Genomic DNA, 6,000 nt, shown 5'->3' with positions numbered 1-6,000 from the left:
GTGAATACTGATGCAAAAACTCATTAAAAATCTCACCCATTTTCTCTGACTCCATGCATAACTTTCCTCCTTTGTCCTTGAATGGGCCAACCCTTTCTCGAGTTACATTCTTGCTCCTTGTATATGAATAAAAGGCTTTGGGATTTTCCTTCACCATGTTTCCTAAAGATGTCTCATGACCCCTTTTAGCCCTCTTAATTCTTCATTTCAGATTGGTCCTACAATCCCAATACTCTTCCAAAGCTTTGTCTATCCTCAGTCGCCTAGACCTTATGTATACTTTCTTTTTCCTCTTAGCTAGTCTCACAATTTTGCCTGTCATCCATGGTTCCCTAATCTTGCCATTTCTATTCCTCATTTTCACAGGAGCATGTCTCTTCTGCACTCTAATCAACCTCTCTTTAAAAGCCTCCCACATATCAAATGTGGATTTACTTTCAAACACCTACTCCCAGTCTACATTCCCCAGTTCCTGCCAAATGTTGGTATCGTTGGCCTTCCCCCAATTTAGCACTCTTCTTTTAGGACCACTCTCGTCCTTGTCCATGAGTATTCTAAAATTTATGGAATTGTGATCACTATTCCCAAAGTAATGCCCTACTGAAACTTCAGCCACGTGTCTGGGCTCATTCCCCAACAGGAGGTCCAGCATGGCCCCTTCCCGAGTCAGACAATTAACATATTGCTCTAGAAAACCCTCCTGGATGCTCCTTACATATTCTGCTCCATGTAGACCTCTACACTAAGTGAATCCCAGTCAATGTTGGGAAAATTAAAATCTTGTATCACAACCATCGTGTTGCTCCTACATCTTTCCACAATCTGATTACATATTTGTACCTCAATCTCACCCTTGCTGTTGGGAAGCCTGTAGTACCACATCTTTCATATTTCTGAGCTCTGCCTATTCTGCCTCACTGCTCAAGTCCTCCAAAGTGCCCTCCTTCAGCACAGCTGTGATATCCTCTCTGACCACAACTCCTCCACCCCTTTTACTTCTCTCTCTATCCCACCTGCAGCATTGATATCCTAGGATATTTAGTTGCCAATCATGCCCTTCCCTCAAGCAAGTCTCAGTAATCACAGTAACATCATACTTCCAGGTACTAATCCAAGCCCTAAGTTCCTCTGCCTTACCTACTATACTTCTTGCATTAAAACAAATGCATCTCAGACCACCAGTCCCTTTGCGTTCATCATCTGTTCCCTGCTACTCTTCCCCTTAGACACCTTGACTTCATTATCTAGTTCCTTAAGGCTTTAGTTACTACCTTCTCATTTGGTTTCCATCCCACTGCCACATTACTTTAAACCCTCCCCAAAACCATTAGCAAAATCACCCCCAAGTTCATTGGTTCTGGTCCAGCCCAGGTGTAGACGGTCCAATTTGTAATAGTCCCACCTCTTCCAGAACTGGTCCCAGTGTCCCAAAAATCTGAACCCCTTCCTCTTGCACCATCTGTCAAGCCACGCATTCATCCTGCCTATTCTTTCATTTCTACTCTGACTAACACGTGGCACTGGTAGCAATTCTGAGATTACTACCTCTGAGCTCCTACATTTTAACTTGGCTCCTAACTCCCTAAATTCTGCTTGTAGGACCTTTTCCCATTTTTTACCTATATCATTGATGTCGATGTGCACCATGACAACTGGCTGTTCACCCTCCCACTTCAGAATGTTCTGCAGCTGATCTAAGACATCCCTGAGACATGCACTTGGGAGGCAACATACCATTCAGGAGTCTCGTTTTCGACCACAGAACCGCCTATCTACACCCCTTACGATTGAATCCCTTATAACTATAGCCCTTCCACTCTTTTTTTTTTTTCCTGCCTTTCTGTATAGCAGAGCCAGCCATGGTGCTATGAACCTGGCTACTGCTGCCTTCCCCTCGTGAGCCATCTCCCCCAACAGTATCCAAAACGGTATACCTGTTTTGGAGGGAGATGACCACAGGGGACACCTGCACTGCCTTCCTGCTCTTTCTCTGCCTTTTTGTCACCCATTCCCTTTCTCCCTCAGCAATCCTAGACTGCGGTGTGACCAATTCACTAAACGTACTGTCCACGACTCCCTCAGCATTGAGTATGCTCCAAAGTGAGTCCATTCACAGCTCCAGAGTCGTCATGCAGTCTAACAAGAGCTGCAGCTGGACACACCTCTGGCACGTAAAGGAGTCAGGGACATCAGATGTGTCCCTGAGCTCCCACATTGAACAAGAGGAGCATAAGACTGGTTTGAGGTCTCCTGCCATTTTTAACCTGAAACTTAAATTAGTCTTAACTTAGATAAATGAAAAAGGAAAGCAAAGTTTTTACCAATCACATATTAAAAAATAGAAAAAGCCTTACCTTATCAACACACCACAGAGTCCTTTTGTTTCTGGTTAGAGGAAGAGGGAAGGTGGGAGACACTACTCGTGTCATGTCTTGAGTTCAGCCGCTGCCCAAATATATCAGTTCACTCACCTTTCCAGTGTGCAATTTGACTGCTCCCACACAACTCCTTGCTCCCACTGCTGTTGCAAATAGAGGCAGCTCACGCCCAAGGTAAGTCCTTTTAAGTGGAAAATATACCTTCCCAGCAGCCCCCTGGTCCTCTCTCTCACATTCCTCCTGAAAATGGAGGACTGCTATCAACCGAGTGAACCTTCTCTGGACTGCCTCAAATGGCAATACATCTTTCCTTAGATAAGAGGTCCAAACATGTTCCCAATATTCCAGCTGAGGTCTTACTAGTGTCTTGTATAGTTTTAGGAAAGCCTTCCGACTTTTATACTCCATTTCCTCTGAAATAAAGACCAATATTCCATTTGCCTTTACCTTACTTAATGAACTTGAATGCTAGCATTTTGTGATTCGTGGGAGGAGACTCCAAAATCCCTCTGTTCTGTAGCTTTCTTCAGTTTTTCTCCATTTGAATAATATTTATCTATTCTTCTTTCCAAATGCATAACCTAACATTTTGCCATATGATATTCCATCTGCCAAGGTTTGTCCAAACATTTGATCCATCTATATCTCTGTACAAAATTAGAGGTGTAGTGGACAGTGAAGAAGGTTACCTCATGTTACAACGGGATCTTGATCAGATGGGCCAATGGGCTGATGAATGGCAAATGGAGTTTAATTTAGATAAATGCGAGGTGCTGCATTTTGGAAAGTAAATCTTAGCAGGACTTATACACTTAATGGTAAGGTCCTAGGGTGTGTTGCTGAACAGAGACCTTGGAGTGCAGCATCATAGCTCCTTGAAAGTCGAGTCGCAGGTAGATAGGATAGTGAAGAAGGCTTCGTTTATTGGTCAGAGTATTGAGTAGAGGAGTTGGAAGGTCATATTATGTCTGTATAGGACATTGGTTCGGCCACCTTTGGAATATTGTGTGCAATTCTGGTCTCCTTCCTATAGGAAGGATGTTATGAAACTTGAAAGGGTTCAGAAAAGTCTTACAAGGAAGTTGCTAGGATTGGAGGATTCGAGCTATAGTGAGAGGCTGAATAGGCTCGGGCTATTTTCCCTGGAGCGTCAGAGCCTGAGGGGTGACCTTGTAGAGGTTTATAAAATCATGAGGGGTATGAATAGGATAAATAGACAAAGTCTTTTCCCTGGGGTGGGGGAGTCGAGAACTAGAAGGCATAGATTTAGGGTGAGAGGAGAAAGATATACAAGAGACCTAAGGGGCAATTTTTCACTCAGAGGGTGGTACGTGTATGGAATGAGCTGCCAGAGGAAGTGGTGGAGGCCAGTAAAATTGCAACATTTAAACATTGCAACATCCATTATCTGGATGGATATATGAATAGGAAGGGTTTGGAGGGCTACGGGCCAGGCGCTGGCAAGTGGTTCTAGATTCGGTTGGGATATCTGATTGGCATGGACAAGTTTGACTGAAGGGCCTGTTTCCGTGCTGTATGTCTCTATGACTCTCTGACTTTTTGTCATTCTCACCACTTGCCTTCTTTTAAATTGTCGAGTTTTCTTCAGTCCATCTCCTTTCCCATCGTATTGAAGGGGTTGAATCTGTTTCAGTTAGTTAAGGGTTAAATTTTCAGTCATATTGTAAAAGCAAATAAAGACCACAGATGTGCAAAGGCAGGCTGGGAGTGCAGGATAGCTGTGCAACCAATACAATAGAGCTGACTTGAGTGAAACACAGACAATGCCTGTGTAAACCATGGAGAAACAGTAGATTGTATAATGTGCATGTTGTAATGTTTTATATAAAGCTTGGAGTTGCTTGTAATTTTATTATTAAAATTAATTTTACACTTCACAGTGAGAAGACTGGCTCTCCTGATATAAATAAAAGATCCTTAACCTGATTTCCTAAATCCTCTTATCAATTAGTAAGTTTGTTCATTAACAGTTATCTTCAGCTCCCCAATTGCCACCATGTTGTAAAATGTTGAGGATGGTTGCAGCCCATTTTTTGGGTCAAGTTAGTAAAGATTACTGAGCAATTGGTAAAGTTAACAGCAAGGTGTTTATTGCATTATTGCAAAATATATAAAAATTGCTGCAACACATCTATATTTCTTGGAGACCATACAAGTGGTCTTTCCCAAGTGATGTTATTTACACTCTTCCAGATATTAGCCATTTCAAATTCATATACAACAGTTCACAACTCCTGCATGTATTTCACTGTGATTTGTTGTATCTTCTTTGGTTCCTGTTTCACTAAATCAATCCTGGTGTTCTTCTCTTAGTTTACTTAAAGGCTAACCGTTTGGATAGTCAGTATTAACTGTCTGCTATTGGCTTCATATGCTCTGGTAGTGTCTAAAGCTTCCGCTGTCTTTTGTTTTTTTTCCTAGCTAACCTATTTAGAAGTGTTATGACACATCTCTGGAGCACATATAACTTGAACCCAGGCAGCCTGGCTTGAAGATAGGGACAGTACCTCTGCAACAAAAGAACCCTGGTAAACTGTTCTTTACTGATTCACACCTCCTGTACTCCAAAGTGAGCAGAACTCCAAATTTGTTACCCTGTCAGTCTTTCATCTGTATCTTAAATTTACATTTCTCTACTACATTTTTCAACCTTGTTATCAATAGACTCACCAAAGTCCTGTATGAGGCTTTGAAATTCATACTGGTTGCTGTGGTTATTTGATTTTAGTTGGAGATGCTTGATGAATCCTTTCAAACATTTGTCTGGATATTGTTACGACACTGCGGTGAACCCTTCTGTTAATTAAACCAAACACCCAGAAAAGCTCGCCTCTCCGCATAATCTGTTAAAATATGAGTGACAGAGAACCTCCAAATTCCAGTATTTAAAGAAAATGACATCAATTTATTCTTTAACTCTAAAAGTGAGCATTAAACAACAAATATTCACAACTCTAAGCCCCCCTTTCTCTTAACTGTTTATTACCTGCCTTCAATTCTATAACAATATGCTGTTCCCATAAAACATTTACTAAAATTGCATCATCTGAATTTCAAAACCACACAGCAGTTGTCATCTTAGGTGTCTTTCTTCTTCCAACTGAAGATCTCCTTGGGCTGTCTTCTTTTTACTGCGAATATGTTTCATATGAAAAGGTACCTTTGACAGAGAATGTTTCCAAATTTCTTGGTCTCTCTCGATGGTGGTTGCTCTGTGTCCAATTTTTAAAATGCCTGCATTTTTATATCCCTAACATCGAATCGTCTCTCTGGTTCGATTTTGGCAAAATAATAAATTCAAACTCAATTGGGCTTTAGCGTCCTGGGGCATAATTTAAACTGATTGGTTAAATTCAAATTGTTGCTAAAACAACAACTGACTCAGGTATCCATTTAACAGTTACATATTTTCAATTTTCCAGTACACTGAGACTGCCATCTAGTCATATCACAGGTGCTTGTAAGCTCTTAGTTCAGAACAGCATTCATTCTCTCTTAAGGGTACAGTATACACCTTCAACTTCATAACACCTCTCCTCTTAAGAAACAAATGAACCATCATACTGAAAACATTGCTCCATTTTTCTAATTCTTAATCCAT

The sequence above is a fragment of the Chiloscyllium punctatum genome, chromosome 39 (genome assembly GCF_047496795.1).
Source record: "Chiloscyllium punctatum isolate Juve2018m chromosome 39, sChiPun1.3, whole genome shotgun sequence".
Taxonomy (NCBI): Eukaryota; Metazoa; Chordata; class Chondrichthyes; order Orectolobiformes; family Hemiscylliidae; genus Chiloscyllium; species Chiloscyllium punctatum.
This window is presented reverse-complemented; position numbering follows the sequence as displayed.